We start from the raw sequence: 12,558 nt of genomic DNA on the forward strand, positions 1-12,558 counted from the left end.
CATTTTTACTTTCTTAAGTTAAGTACTGTTAAATACTGTTAGTGATTTTCCAGCTGCCACCCAACTTGGCAGGGAAAGGGTCTGGGGAATTATTAAAATGTAAGGAAAAATATCCCTTTCAGATTATCAGGTTTCCACTAAAAGCAGTTTTAAACCCTGTGACTCAAGTATTTCAATTCACTCAAGTCTCATTGGCTTCTACTGGATTCTGTAATGGAATGCTCTTCTCTTGTTTTATTTTTTCCATTTTCACCCTTAACCCCTCCAACACCTGAAGTTACATCTCCATGTTGAGGGGCTGTAGGTCATCTATGATTGTTCTGCATTGCTTCTCTTATTATTCTTTGAGTGCAGAAGGAAATAATGTGTACAACAGAACAATAGAATATAGTAAGCAGTTGTGAATGTCCATTTTAATTTAAATAAATCTGATTTGCTGCCTTTATATACGCTCGTGATGGTTTTCCCTGGAAGCCAATGATATGGATATGCAAGGTTACCAGTTGAGGAAAGGCAATCACCTCATGTCATGTATTTAACCTGTTCTATGCAAAGAATGACGTGTGGATAGTGAAAGGCCACAATCCATTCAGCTTGTCATTTGCTTTAGGAATATGTGAGATGAAAGAAATTGTATGAATGTAATTTAGTGTAATTGCATTAGTGCATCACGCTCCTGTCATTCTAGGCACATTACTGCCGGAGTGACATATTGCTTAAATGAACATCTGTGAGCACCTCAGAACTGAAAAGCTCTGCAACGTCTGCTGTGGGGGTGTGCGGGCTGTACCTGGGAAACATACCAAATAATGCATTTGTTTTATTTTTGCGGAGTTTAGTAACTACAAAAAATACATTTCCAATTAAATTTCTTTCTAAAAATGACCAAATGGGGATGCCGGAAGAAAAAGGTTTTTCTGAATAAGGAAATTCACATAGAATGACTCCTGAGATGACAGACTCCCGAGTCTATTGCATCTGATGGAATCATTCATAAGTGGACAAAATAGCTCAACCATCAGATTTCAATAGCTTAAAAATTATATGCAGCAAGCACCAGAAAGCATGAAAGATAAATACTGCTCTGCTTTAATTCTGAAGCAATCCACGCGTAGGATAATTGTGGGTTTTGAATAGAAAATAAAATCTGTTCTGTCAAAGCAATCTGCTCCGGCTAAGTTGGAAGCAGACACGTACTGAGAACAGTTGCTCTGCTCAGCACTCGGCTCTTGTGTGATGGTCTTCAGCTCTCAGATGGGCCCTGTGGCAGGGGTTGCTGCTGGTCTGTGTTCTGCACTGTGTGCTCCATAACTATGGTTGACAGGCGCTGTAAATAGGCAGCAGGTTATCAGATATTGCCTGTGTCTGAGCTGCCTGGATATTCTGAGCAGAGTCTATGGGAACTTTCTTGTCTGTTACTTACATATATGATACTCTGTATCCCAGTACAAACGCAGCCAACCCTCACAGTTATGTAGTTCAAGGAGCATGAATGAAGGGCCGGGCCATTATTCATGCACATACTGGGCAATCAGGGCTGCTCCGAAAGTAATGCCTCCTATTTTGTGATGTCAGAGGCAGCTGTAGGTGGGATGGCAGCAGAGGCTGAACCTTCCCACCAACGTTCCGTGCCGTGGTGTTGCTGTGTGACAGATGGCAGCAGAGGGGCACTGTGACAGAATGGCGCCTGAGTGGAAGTGTGGGTGGAGCAAAGGGTGGAACTGAGTTCCTCCATGGGGAAAAAAGTGGCCCCCACTGACATTCAGTGGTGTTTGTGAATGCTTATGGAGACCAAACAGTAGACATCAGCACAGAGGGATGCGTTTTAGCGGTGATGATTGGAGACTGTGGGCACCTCTGCTGGTGCAGATTTGTACAAACATGTCATGTAGGCTTTTGTTCATCACTGATGAGAATGCATAACTCTGGTAGTGACTATGTTGAAAAATAGTTGTTTGTAACTGAGAACTTGTTCTCTGGAGTGCTGTTGTACTCTTCATATCTGTTGTCATTTCTGTGGATATAAATAGGAGGCATTACTTTTGGAGCAACCTATGTGGAACCTTTATTGCCGAGCAACACAATGCCTTTGATTTTTCTGGTAGTGCTGCTTGCCAAGGATAGGTACATTTCTAAGGCTACATATGTTTGAAAAAGCCCCCAAGCTCTAAGTGACACCTATTGGAGGTGCCTCGCGGTGCTCCTGTGCACAAAGCTGCACTCATCCTCTGTGAGCTGAGATCAGCAGCTGGCCAAAACTTGGCACTGCCCTTGTGCTTCTTTCTATGGAAATCAGAGCATGATGAGGGCCTGCTATGCCTTTGGGAATTGTCCAAATGTGGAGTTCAGGCCTCCAGGGCATGCACCCAGACCCAGGAACTCGGAAGCATTCCTTCAGCCCTCGTTAGACGTTGCCAACAAACAGCAAAGCACCGAGAATAATTAGAATAAGAGCTATAGAAAAGTAAGCTAAATTAATATGATAATTGGTACTGGAGACATAATGGCATCAGATATGAAAGCATTAGGTCTTTACAAACAATAATTCATTGATGTCTGACAGCCAAGTGTGGTTTAATCAAATGGTGCATCAATAAAGTGATCCCAGTGTTCAAATATTTAGAGGATCAGTGGGATGAGAAGACAGAAGAGGGCATTGTTCTTCTCAGACAGGTCTGCATTTGTGCTGCAGCTCCTGGATAGTACCAGTGTCCAGATATTGCAGTGGTTTCGAGCTTTGCTGTATGCTGTAGAACAACAGAGGCAGAAATGGTTGGTTCTTTTTATTTATTTTTGGACAAACAACATTATGGTCACTGTCCCATTAGCAAATCTCTGCAGCCAATAGGTATAAACTTAATCATTTCAAATCTGTTGCTTTGAATGAAGAAATGCATTTATTGCATCCTAGGAATAAATACCCATGACTGTCTTAGTACTTAATGGCCTCTGGCTGATCTGGATTATAGCACTGATTGCACTTCTCCAAAAACATATAGGGAATTGACCTAAACTGGAAACTTAAGGAGTGAGGGGTCAAGCGAAGCTCTGGGGGCAGAGGCCCATATCCTGCCCAGGAGTTGAGGAGTGGCAGTCCCTGATTAGCTCTCACAGCAGAGATGGCCTGGAGATGTGCAGCAGCTGAGGTGAGCTCCTGCTGCCTGACGGGGAGGTGCACAGCTGCTGCTCTCCGACACAGCTCACACAGTGACATTAGAATGCAGAGACAACAAGCAAGTGAAAAAAACCTCTTGATTCTTTTGTGAATCTTACGATTTTGAAAGGATTTGGCTAATTCCTTTCTAACTTCTTCATTTGGATGTATTATTCAGCAGTCTCTGGATGTCGAACTCGGGAAGGTGAGTGCAGGAGGAGTTTTGCTGACTCTCGAGTCCTCCATGTCTGCCTGTCCTTTTTTGAGTAGAGGTGGATCAAAGCAGGTGTTAAGTGAAATATATGCTCAAGTACTTTGCTGAATTTGAGAAGTAAGGCTAAATTTTTGCACACGTAGTGTATATCCTGTGCAAATATACAAAGGTGAGGTGGGCTGTTGAAGCTGTAGCTCTGGGCAGAATTTGGCACTTTGTGCTTTAATGTCAATTACTTCTGTGCAAAATGTAATGTTTCTGAAATTTGATTCTCGCGTGCAACATGACCTTTACTGAGCAGCGTTGTGAAGCTGTTATCTCAGAATGCCATGGTAAGGGGATTCCAGAATACCAAATCCCCGCTTCTTTCTGAGAAATACAGCTGTCTAAAGCTTTACTTAACAACCATGCTGAAAAATGTGTGCTAATCAGCGCTGAAGATTTTCTCCATCACGTAACTTTATAACTGATGGTGTCATCAACAGTGAAGACAGTTGTTTAAATTATGAATGTTTCTAGTTATAAATGATGGATTTTTTGGCATAGGAATTGAAGTGTATGCATTATTAGAACTGATAGAAGAATTCAAGTCATGCTTTGGAGAAAAAGACAAAATTAAATATGATTTAAAGTTCATGAATATTTGGGTAACCAAGCATATTTTTCTATTAAGTATGTAGTCATTACAAAACAGACAGAGGAGCATCCACTGAATAATATTTGGAAATTTTTCTAAGCCTTATTGGAGTTGGTTAAATTGAAACACCTGTAAGCAATTATATCAGTGCCTTTATGGAAGCAGGAGGCTGAATCCAGCAGCTTCAGCTTTCTCAACCTGCTGTTTGAGCAGAGAAGGTTCAGAGAACTTTCTGATGAGCAGTGACTGATGGATCCGAGGGGGAGTAACTTCTGTGTAGCCAAGCCTGAACATTGTCTATAGTCTGCTCTATCTGCAGCAGACCCTCTTATTTAGACCTCAGGAGCACAGCTGGCATGTAGCTAAGTGCTGTAAAAGAGACGAAAACGCAGGAACTCACCTGCTGCTGGCATGGCCAGCAGGTTGCCTTCTGAAAGGAGGATTTTTTTGGGGTGAGTGGAATGAGATTGCACACAGTCTTAAAACTAGAACTCATGGGCTGATAATTGAGCATCCTTGTGTTGTGCCTTGCATCCTACTGCCAGTTCTTCAGCAAGCCCCTGGAGTTTTCTGAGGAAAACTGTGTAAACAATGTCAAATGCAAAAATATCAAAACAACTATTAGAGAAGCGAAAGTAATCAGAACATGGAAAATAAAACCCCCATCTTTAGAAGACGAAATGTTGCTGCTCCCCTTCCACACTTGATTTTATGCTGTTCTGTTAGGGAAAATATTCACAGACCTCCTGAAGCATGCACCCTGGAGCATCCCCTGCCTGCGGGGTGAGGCCGCGGCTGTGGCATTCCCTCGGGATCTCAGCTGTGGCCATAAGGCCTGGCACGGCGCGGCGGCAGCTGGCTGTGGGCAGCTCGGCAGCCATCACAGCGCGGCCTGCCTCAGCTGTGCAGGGGCCTCCAGAAGGACAAGTGGCCCCCCGTCTCTTCTGAGATACTGTCTTGTTACATATAACTGAAGGGAGTTTGTTTTTTTTCTTGTTCATAGAAAGTAGCCTGGGTGGGACCTATCGGAATAGAGCAGTGGTTTGTTTCCTGAGTGCTGTGCACTTCACAGTGCAGGCAGCCCTGCAGCAGCTCTACAGCCTGCTACAGGCAGTAGGAGTACGAGTGAACAGCCCGGCGTGCTTTGTGCACTACATGGGCTTGGTGTACGAACTGAGCTGATGGGGTTACTGACCTGGTGGTGTTCAGGGAATGCTGAACACATGTGGAGCAGATGGAAGAGATTAAAAAAGCATAGAATTGGAGATGAGAAATGTTGCCACAATTGCAGTGGCAAACATGAGACTTGCAGATACATATCTCTCTTTCCTGACTGTTTTGAAGGGTGCTAGGGTAAAAAAGGCTTAACATAGGAAAATTATTGTTAACTCCAACTAGAATCAAATTAGTTTGACTCAAACAATGCTTTTCAAAACAATGTTTGTTTCCCCGCCTTCCACCCCAGTAAAAGCAAACCAGCGTATTTAACTCCACCACTTAATTTCAGACCATTTTTAGTTGTCTGATGAATTTGATAATACAGCTTGTCCTCTACTGTTCCAGCTACCAGAGAAATTCCAGTTGGGATCTGCAGGATCAGATATCCTGGATCTCAGCTGACCCCAAATCCCCACCGTGGTTTTAGCACCATTCTTAGGAGAACCATGCAGACGCCGTGGCTACAACTCTTGTTTACCTGATCATAGCAGAGTCCTCTCTGGCTTCTCCTGCTGATTGCTCCCTACAGACTGGTCTCAGTTTTTGTCTGCTGTGCTGGTCAGGAAGGTTTGGAGCTAAATAAACTGAAGATGCTTTCTTTAAACACAGCTGGTTTTTCACTGTTTCAACAGACCTGGTCTGTTTTCTCTGAAGCATAGGCAGAAAACGCAGCACTGTATTTCCCTTCTACTCAAACAGGTAAAAATGTGACAAGCTGAGGAGAGGCAACATTTTCTGATGGCAATGGGAGCACATCTGTGCACAAGCACTGCATGGGCAGTGTGGGCAAAGCAGCTGCTTTTGTCCTTGTATTGAGACTGCTGGAGTTCAGTTTTCAGAAGAGCTGTGTGTTGGATGCTGATATGGAATTCAGTCTGGAAACACCACAGTGAAAATGGTGGTTCTCTGCAAATCCCAGGCAAAGAGACTCTGCCAACACCAAAAACCAGGCCCACTCCCCCAGCAAATGTAATGCAACGTCTGTATTTAGTCTGCCTCTTAGAATGTGCAATTAATACTCTAACATCCATTTCTTTGGGTCGTACATGACAGGAATTTCTCCCTGGTAGTAGCAGCTATTTCTGTTCTGAAGAAGAACACAGAGCACTTTCCAGATCTTTCTGAGGTACTTTGCATCATCTGACATTTCTGCAGGCAGTGGTTGCTCAGTGCTGAATTTGATGGCAAACTGCAGCTGTGAAACTGCTTGTTTACAGGAAACAAGAAAATTTCGCTTTTAAAGTCGGTAACACCTGGGAAGGATTTTGCCCTCAGCAGAAAGGGGCAAACCGCTGGGTTTGTGGTAGCTGTGTCAGACCTTCCTTTGTCATCTTTTGTGCGTATGGCTTTCTAAGGGACATTCTGAGTGTTGTACTTTATAGAACTGACAGTAACCAAAATGTAGCCTGTATTAATGAGTCGCTTTTACCGAAGTATTCTTGTGGGCAAATGAATGTAGTTCAGTTCTCCCTGCACCTTACCCCAGGTACCCCTGCAGCATCCCCATGTGCAGCCCTTTGTGCCTGGTGAGAGCTGAACGTAGGTCTCATCTCGTAGAGGATGCTGCTGTCATTTCTGTATTGGCCAGGAAGCAAATGGGGTTTGCAGGAGGGCATTAACTTCCCCTTGTGGGAATAAATACAAGACAGAGCCTACGCGGCGTTCCTCAGACTAAGGCAAGGAAATCCCTTTGCTTTTTAAAGGGAGTAAGATTCCGTCTTCCGAGGAGAGCAATCAGTTATAGGGACAAACGTGATATTTATAAATGCCTACCATACACAGATTTCCTGCTGACTTCGGTGCCAATAGAATCTGGGCTGCAGGCCCCAAAACAAATGTTTCCCTTTAAAACTGAGGTATAATTAGCATCAGGAAGCTGCTTAATGAGCTGGTTCTGATAGCTGTAGAAGCTGAGGATCGTTAGTATGAAGTGGGTATTTATTTCTACACTATTTTAATTTAAAATTAAGTAGTGTCCTTGTTTTTACCATGCTCTATAAATATTTCATCCTGTAGTGCAGGAAGAAATGCGTTTGCATTATCATTACTGCTGGGACCTACTTTGTGGACTACAACAAGATAAGTGGACATTTCTGTTAACACAATTATTATCAGTCATGTTCTTTAGAATATTAGCTGTAATCTTGATTTCTCTTTTCGTTCCAAACACAAACATTTCAGCATAAGGCCAAAGAAAGATGATAATTTTCAGCGTAAGGCGGAAGCAGACACACAGCATCAACTGTGGGCTCCCCAGGAACGGCAGCAGGTTGGTGCTTGGGCAGCTCGCTGAGCTCCGTCAGGAGTAAGGATCTGTCTGGTAGGGACAGCAGCAGGCACAGGGCTGCATCCTTCTACTGCAGATTCTATAGTTCTGCTGCTGAGGAACTTCTATATACTTAAACCATTCTCACTTCTCAGAGAGACATGCACACGTCTCACGATGGGGTTCTGATGATGAGTTCTAATTCTGACTTGGACACTGAGCCTGCCTGTAGTCCCAGACAGTTATTAATTGTGTGCCTCATGTCATTACTTCCACGAGAAGTCTGCCACACATGCATTGAAGTGAGAGGCCTTGTCCCAAAGAAGTCAAAGCCTAAAGGGCAAGTTGTGATATGGCCTCAATGGATGTTGAATAGATTCCTGTGCTATGAGCTGTTCCATTACAATGCAGGCGAGTCTGGGAATCGGGTCTTACTCAGTAATTCAGCGACAGCATTGTTCCTGTATGTTAAGATTCCTTGAGAGTAAAACATGGCTGATCTCTTTCATGACTTAAAAAGGGAGGTTTATGGACTTGCTAATTATCTGTAATCAATTCTGAAGATGGAAAAGTGTATCAAATACAGTTCCTTGCTACATTGACAGTTTCTATTGGACATCAGTTAAACTTTTGTCTGAATTAGGGCTGATTTGGTCTGTGTATGAGTTTTCCCTCTTATCAAGATGATAGGTGTCCCTCCTCATTCGACACACAAGACGATAATAAATGGCAAAATAATGAATATAGAACAGTAATGACTGGTGTTTTTTCTGTACTTCATTTTGTGCTGATCAGTTCATCTTGGGTTGAGGAGTGAAACAAATATTGTTATGGAGAGCAAAGAAACTGTGCAAACATATTTTTATATTTCTAATTTTGTCTTTGGGTGTTGAATTGCCCTGGGTTGAGTTGCAAAATGATAAGTAAAGCAACTGGACACAATCCAGCGCCAAGTGATGCATGAAACCAGCGCTTTTCCCCCCTAGCGTGTGAAAATTTGTATCAGCAAGAAACAGAGTCTAATTTGTACGTAGTTGGAGATCTGCCTGCATTTTGATACCTGCATTCTTTCAAAATGAATCATTCTTCAGTGCAGACACAAGATCCCCAGCCTAGGGGAGCTAAGAGGTGACATGCTGACACCGGGTACGTTAACCCTCCATCTTCACCACCTCCTGTGTACTCGTGTGACCCTCAGAAGCGGTGAGCAGAGAGGAGCCGTGCTCAAGGCTGTGGTTAAAGCTGTACTTAAAGTGGTTGTTCTGCAGTGTGACAGCACAGTGCTGAGCTTTGTAAATCTGCACTGCAGCCAGGGTTGGATCTGAAACTTCGCTAGCATCTCATCACAAACCCACTATGCTCAGCTCCTTACTGCTGGTTCTCGAGCGGATGGCTGCGTGGATTGGCCTGGCTTGCCATGCTCTTCAGTCACCTGTGCAGGAGATGAGCCGAGGTGTTTGAAGGAACGGGCCTGCCCTGGCACTTCTGCTGCAAGGCAGCTAAGACAGTCATTACATTGTTCATAAATGTAAATGCTTACAGTAGAGATTTTATTCTTTAAACGTCTTTCATCAAGACACGTGTCAACACATGACTTTTCTTTTTAAACTGACCCTCCGGCATCAGATAGGGAGTAATCAGACAGAGAATGTTTTCTCTATTTTGCTTTTATTCCCAAAGTGAAAAACTGAGAGCTGTCTATTCTCAGCAGATGCCCATCAGCTACTTCTAGAAAGCACAGCATAACAATATTGTGTGTGAGAGAGAAAGGTTCTGTTTTACAGCACAGTTCCTTTTTTTGTCTCTTTCAGAATCAGCATTCCCTGGGAGGTAACCATTGCACAGGGATTTGGAGCAGATCAGGAATAAATGTAAATCAATGAGATCAGTTTCAGGACCGGGCATTTCTAGGTGATGTCATAGATTAAGCTGTCATAAAAATGTGGCGAAAGATCATGCAGGCTTTTTTCTGTTGTTCAATCTGAATTCTGCACTTTTTTTTTTTTCAGCATGTCCTTTAAAATAAGGCACAAAAAGAATGAAACTCTGCAGCTGATTTATCTCACTTTGGTATATGAAGATTTGGTACCTAATTGCAATTTAAACTGCTCATATCCTCCCAAAACTGAAACTAGCAAGGGAAGAGCAAACACATCTTTCTCTGCTATGAAAAATCCTGCTGTCCGTTGAATGCGCAGCAAGCCTTTGTGAGAATGCTGGGATTTATTAATTGCATTGATTGGTTTGATTAACAAGGGGAAACTGAGCAACTGGCACACGATCGTGGGTATGGATGTGCATCTCTGTGATCTCTGAAAGTCGCTTAAAGACTCAGAACTTGTTCCCAAGTGACCAAAGCATCAGGGTGGGAACAGAAGTCTTCCAGCATTTTGTAGCATGTGTGGTACCTCTCTTTAGGATGAGGTGTAAATTAATGTGTACTGTTGCAGCAGCAAACTGTGGAGTATTCTGCTCTTCAAGTGGTCAGAGGAATCCTGTGTTGGCTGATCGTTGCTGGAGCAGCAGAGGTATCAAGCTGGTGATTAACTGGTCTAACTAAAACTGACAAGGAAGGATAAATACTGTTTCCTCCAGGGCAGCTGAAGCATTCAGCAATGGCTTAAAGCTGTTCTACCAGGGCCGGTGGGCACAGCGCCAGGGGAGGCTTTGTAATGGCTCTGGTGTTGCTGCGATGCTCCTGGAAGGTGATACGGAGCAATGGCAGTGGATTTTTATATTATCCCAAGCATGCACCTTGCCCTCCTTACACTTCCTAGCTATGTAGACAGGCAACCACCAGGGAAGTGGTCTTTGCGAGGGATGTGGCCACTGTGTGAATTCATTGGATCCTACACCTGCTTGGCAGCCTGGCCTTGTAGATTAGAGTATTTTTGGAGTCTTCCGTGATCGTGGAGCGGGCAGGATTTGCCCTAAGAGAAAACGTGGTAGTAACAGGATGAAAGAGTGAATTGTATTGCTTCAAGGTTGGTCCCGGAAGAATAGAGGGGGTAATGCAGTAATCAAAGTTGGGTTCGTGAAAAAAGAAGCAATCCTTCTGCACGCCCGGAGTTTTGATTTAGCTGGCGTTGCCCCCAGGTGAGCCACAACCGCAGCGCCGTGTACCGGAGCCCGGCTGCCGCCCCGCCCGGATGAGGCTGAGCAGCGCCACCTGGCGGCGTGGCTGAGCGCTCCGTGGGGTTCCCGCTGCAGCGCGGCCCGGCGGGACGCCGTTGGCTTCTGCAGTGTTTATGCAAGCTGTACTGATAAGCCAAAGCCTTAAATATATAAAAAACCAACGCTTATAATCATATCTTATGAAAAGAAAGTACTTCTCTTACACTGCTGAATACGAGGATTTATTGAAGGGCCACTAAATCCTGCCCTACAGTGCAAAATCAGGGTAGCAGCCTAAGCAGGCTCTGTGAAGCCTCATACAGACAGCTGATAGCAGCAGCAGAGAGCTTGGGAAGGACAGGTGTGCTCAAACCACATAAACATGCTGCTGTTCCTGCAATGTCTGATAGGTCCGAGGTGCCTGCAGGCTAACAGACAAGGGATGTGTTTGGCTGGGCAATTTACAGTGGGATAAGAGCTGTTTTGATATGGGAACAAACAGAGCAAACAATTGCTTTGCTTCCTGTTGAGAACCTGTTATGTAGCTCTCGTGGCTTTCTGAAAGTTTCTGGTTTTACAGAAAAGGATTTCTGCATCCTTCAGAAGTTCAGAGGATCACTTTTGGAAGGTACAGAATTTGTGTCCTTGAACTTACCTAGCGTCACAGCACGAGTCCTTTATCACACAGCGTGCCTTGATAAAACAAGAATCAGCCAACTTTAGATTGTAGACTGGAGAGCTGATGCTAACTAGAATGGTTAGAGGGCAAAGGGTATTTGAAAAGAATTTAATACGTAATCCAACTTTCCCAAACCCTCTATTGCAGACTGACTGTGTAGGCTCCTCACCTTTGTGCTCTGTAAAAGGTTATGCCAAAATGTGAACTGCTTGAATAGTTAGAAACTTTTTCTCTAGTTTTCAGTCTACAGGCATTGCTGATCAGACTGCAGCAGGCTGATCTCATGTTCACGTTAACCTTTAACAGGGCTCTTTTTCGTTGCTGTTTATCCCAAAATCTGCTCATAACGGACATACACATTGTTTTTCTGCTGTCCTGCTATCAAACTGCTCTTTTTCTCTCCTCCTCAGGCTGATACTCCTTTTCTGTACTTGTTCTAGCAGCCAGTCTGTGCTGATTCTAGTTCATCTTTTTTCAACAGTGTTGACTGGGACTGCGTAAATATTTCACACAAAACCTTGCCTTGCCTGGTGTAAAAGCACCAATAATTCCTTCTCTGCTAAAAATCTCACCTAACCCATCTTCGTGTCATCATTTTCCACTGCTGTGCCGTGTTGGCAGCTCTGGTTCCCTGACAGTTTCTCTCACTCAAATGACACTCCGATCTCTTTCCTTCTCTGATGCTTCCAGCTGGTGAATCCCAAGAACATGACTTTGCAGTTCACATTATTGAATTTCTATCACTGCAGTCAAGAAGGTCATCTAATTCCAACGCGATGATCTGGTGCTCCTCACTATTGGCAGTACCTCCCAGCTCTGCTTCATGTGCACATTTTTTGAGGCTGGGCCTGGCTGTTCCTGGGTAATGGAGACAGAGCTCGCATGGCACGGCTCCCAAGACTCGTTCCTGAGGAAAGCCATCGGGAAATCTGCTCCGTTCTTATAACTCCTTTTTCGTTGTAACCTCTTTCTTTGTTCACGTTGCTTTTGTATGAATCCCAATCACTTCTACTTTCAGTCATGTGGAACACTGTCTCAGATGAACTGTTCCAAATGCAATAGACTGACTTTTCTGCATTATTCAGTTCTCAACAGATGATTGACTAACTCAAAATATTCCAGCTTTAGTCTGACATTCCCCACATTGCTAAACCACATATTTTTCCTCACATTCTGTTTCCCTAACTGCAGTCAATCATGCTTTCTTTCAGCATTTGCTCTAACACACAGTATTATACTGAATTTTCAACGATACTTTATAGAATACAAACATATT

Source organism: Meleagris gallopavo, chromosome 16 (assembly GCF_905368555.1).
Source record: "Meleagris gallopavo chromosome 16, MGAL_WU_HG_1.1, whole genome shotgun sequence".
Lineage (NCBI taxonomy): Eukaryota > Metazoa > Chordata > Aves > Galliformes > Phasianidae > Meleagris > Meleagris gallopavo.